At 40.8% G+C, this 3,926-nt stretch overlaps 1 long non-coding RNA gene across 1 annotated transcript; it reads left to right on the forward strand.

Annotated features, from left to right (window-relative positions):
* The first annotated feature begins 2,002 nt into the window (after positions 1-2,002).
* Positions 2,003-3,642, forward strand: LOC141089623 (uncharacterized). The gene is made up of 3 exons (XR_012232350.1): positions 2,003-3,140; positions 3,213-3,280; positions 3,526-3,642. It is a non-coding gene; the product is annotated as an uncharacterized lncRNA (long non-coding RNA).
* The last annotated feature ends 284 nt before the right edge of the window (positions 3,643-3,926 follow it).

The following is a 3,926-nucleotide window of genomic DNA, read 5'->3' on the forward strand; positions in this document are numbered from 1 at the left end:
AATCAGTCTTAAGTCTAGTTAATAAGGTGAATCTGACATGAGGTTTTTGCAATTCAATCTGAGAACAGCATAATATAGGGGCAGTGATCCTGATTCCAGTGATGTGTTACTTACTGCGCTGCATTTTGATAAAACCATAGTTTTCAACGCTGCAGATCAGCAGTTTTCTGAATACTGAGCCCTGTATAACTCCTCCCATAACATTGATTGGCAGTTTTCTGTTTACACTGTGTATAGGCAGAAAGCTGCTAACCAGTGGTGGTGGCTGATTTACGCAGAGCTGGAGGACCACATGGCATGAATCAACTAGTCCTTGAGTGTTAATATCCTGCTGATAAAACACTGAATTTATTGAAACTACAACACACAGCCTAGTAAGTGACACATAACTGGAATCAGGGTATCTGTCCCTACATCATCCTACTCTAAGATTAAAGAGCAAAAGCATGGTGACAGATTCTCTTAAAGGGGTTAACGTATAACATGAAGCATTTCAAAATGTTATTGATAAATCAACCACTATATTTTTACCAACTAAATGTAATATCTGCATGGAGTTTTTTTGCTGTTGTTTCCTCCTGGTGCAACAGTTTCATCTCAGCAGTTTATTTTTAACTTTAAATCTAATAGGTTAATTGACTTTCTATGAAGTTTCTATGCTGTAGCATGTCATTAATAAAACTGGATTGCAAATTAGATTGGGACCGCTCTTTAGAATGTTGGTGCTACGTAAGTAAAATATTGTACGTATAGGAGATTGCTATACCAAAAAGAGAGCGATCATTGTGTCCGAGGCAGCTGAAGGGTTTGACGTCTACATGTGATCTAGAAATTGGCCATATTCCTTGAATACACAGCTGACTTGTGTATATCTCCATTCACTTGGTGCTCCATTGTGTTATCTGCTATCTGTAGTGCTTTAAAAGCTGCAGATTAATCACCGCTAATGGCAAGGCACATGCAGGCTGCCTCTCGCTCTTCGAGAAATTCAATGTTCACGTTTTCATCCTGCTGAGCGCTATGTAAGAAGAACGTGAAATCATCCACACTCGGCCATCACGTGTAAGTGCTCCTTTTCTAGGGCAGCGATTGCTATTTTGTGTTTTAGCACCCTCAGAGCGGATTTTAATTTGATTTTTTCTATGCCTTATGAAGTGGTATAGGTCATAATGGTTTTTCGTTTAGTACTTTAATATTTTATGCCTAGTATTGGTGAGATTTAGTCAGTGCATTCAGTGATAGTATGAAACGATACACATGACTGGAGAAAAAGTATGGCATAGCGTCCAAATGCTACCTGGCTGAAGAGAAGCAGACTAGCGTTGCCGTATATTTCCGAGCAATCAGTAGATATAGAAGCATGGTCTGTTATGTGACACAGGCTTCTGTATCGCTATTTCTCTATTACCTCGTAAACCAAACAGGTGGCAGATTGTAAATCAGTAATGGATGGCCTTCAGAATAAGACCACTAGTGTGGTGCCAGATCCTTTAATTCTGGCATACGTATACATGCAGTCAGCACAATATTGGAAAACTACAAGTTACACCAGTGATTTTGATCAGTTTCATCAGACTTTTATCAGTGTTTGGTCTGATTCATCAGTTTTCTCATATGTTAAAAGGCTAACAGTTTCTTTACTGTCACTTATCTAACAGTTTGTGAAAATCAGACAACACTCAGATGGCATCTGAGTGCTGTCCTTTTTCACGGACCCATAGACTTGCATTGCCAATTAGGATCAGTAATCCAGATCAATATCGGACATGTCTTTGCAATTTTACCTGGACTTTGCAGAGAGCGAAAAATCACGGACACTTGAACAGCCTCATTTGCTATTATAGGTACTAGTGCTATATGCGAAAACACGAATAGCACTCATGAGGAGCTGGCCATTTATAAAAGACGATTGGACGAATGGACATAGAGTGGATTCCACGGCTCTAAGGGATACATACTTTTTCCAGCACCGAGCACTAGTTGTGCGGATATTGTTGTATTTTATTAGATATTTGCTTGCTGTACTTTATTAGAGATTTGCTTGCTGTACTTTATTAGATATTTGCTTGCTGTACTTTATTAGATATTTGCTTGCTGTACTTTATTAGAGATTTGCTTGCTGTACTTTATTAGATATTTGCTTGCTGTACTTTATTAGATATTTGCTTGCTGTACTTTATTAGAGATTTGCTTGCTCGTCAGTTCTGCCTCAGGAATCAATGTTTACATTCAGTGACAGTAAGCAGGGGAAGACATGCAGGTTAGATCTTCTGTATACATAAGTCCAAACCTAAGATTAGTAATCAAGGAACTCAATCATTTCATTGTTCTTCCAGTCACTAGTTCCATTGTGTGAATGAAGATTGTAGACCCAATGGAGCCATTATAACAAGGGTGACTGGGGGGTAGTCGTGGCGAGTTATTTAAAGGCACAGTACATAAAGTCCACTGAGCAAACGTTCAGTTAGCATCCCTGGTTACTTGTACAATAATAGACAGGACTGAACAGCTCTTTCCACAGTTTACCTTTTTCCCTCTCCGGCTACGGTAGTCCAGGCGATATGGAATCCAATGAGGCAACTGTCATCTAACAGGGAATTACATTTAATGAACAAGGATGGAATGGTATGAAAAGAGTACAACACTGGATTTCCTGAAATCTCCCTTCACTCTCTAGAGCCGCACCCACAGCAGCTGCAGCAGCCAAAAATCTGCAGTAGTCCACGTTCTGGAATCTGGACACCTGAGACCCCTTCAGTGGGGACCCTTCCAGAGTCTTGAGGCCGTGTTGTAGTCCTTAGCCCTGTTTAGCCCTGGGGACCCTTTCTTGAGTCCTTGGAGTCCAGGGCAACAGATCTCTCCCACCTGGGAGACTGGCAGTGCCCCGTCTATTCAACATGTCTGCTCTGGGTTAGCCAGCAGCTTCCTCTTCCCTTCCTGAGTCCTGGGGCTGTGTTGCAGTCCTTAGTCCTGTTTACTTCTGGGGACCCCTCTTGAGTCCTTGGAGTCCGGGGCAACAGATCTCTCCCATCTGGGAGTCTGGCAGTGCCCAGTCTATTCAACATGTCTGCTCTGGGCTAGCGTGCCCTAACTTCTGACCAGGAAGCAGCAGCTTCCTCTTCCCTGAGGCAGCGCACTAGGTATCCACCTTATTATTTTTTAAAGATACCGTATTGCAATTTATATTCTCACCATGCTATAATTCATTGCAGCCTATGGGACCGCTCTTTACCCTTTCTGCACCATTGTGCTCTATTTCGTTTATGCACTGAAACTTCAGGTAATGATTACCTCTTTTTTCATGTCTCTGTTTTGTTCTCTACAGAAGAATCTATGCTATGCCATAAAATGTTTAATTTTATCTCCAATTTTTAGCTGTGCTCATTGTATATAGTGTGCATATTTCCATGTGTACTTCTCCTATTTTTCTCCACTATGTACTTGGAATGATCTTTTATTTTTTGTGCTTAATTAATTTTTGTACATTGTATTTATATTTATACACGTTATTTATTTTTCTTGCAGCGATATATGATTAAGACCCTGGTAGGGTCGAACTGTCGTCACCTATAATCGCATATGTAATTCTGCTCCCTGGCCTATTGTTTGTATCACAATAAAATTTATACTTTGTGCAAGTCATTCCACTTGAGTGTGCGGTGAATATTAATCATATTCAAGTTGTAACAGTGGGCAACAAAACACAAGTTCCAAATTCACAGTCACAAATCTCTGGATCACTGTTAGCCGACAGCTCCATTCCTTCCAGTTCGGGCAGCACATCACAAACTTCAGGTTCAAAATCACGGTCAGCCGCCATCTCTGTTTCTTATATGGCTGACACTTCAAAATCACAGTCGGCCACCATCTTTAATTCTCTCACAGCGGACAGCTTTCCAAAATCACAAGCCTTAAAGTCCCTGGGT

Source organism: Dendrobates tinctorius, unplaced genomic scaffold, assembly GCF_039654945.1.
Source record: "Dendrobates tinctorius isolate UK_male_01 unplaced genomic scaffold, ASM3965494v1 ptg000046l, whole genome shotgun sequence".
Lineage (NCBI taxonomy): Eukaryota > Metazoa > Chordata > Amphibia > Anura > Dendrobatidae > Dendrobates > Dendrobates tinctorius.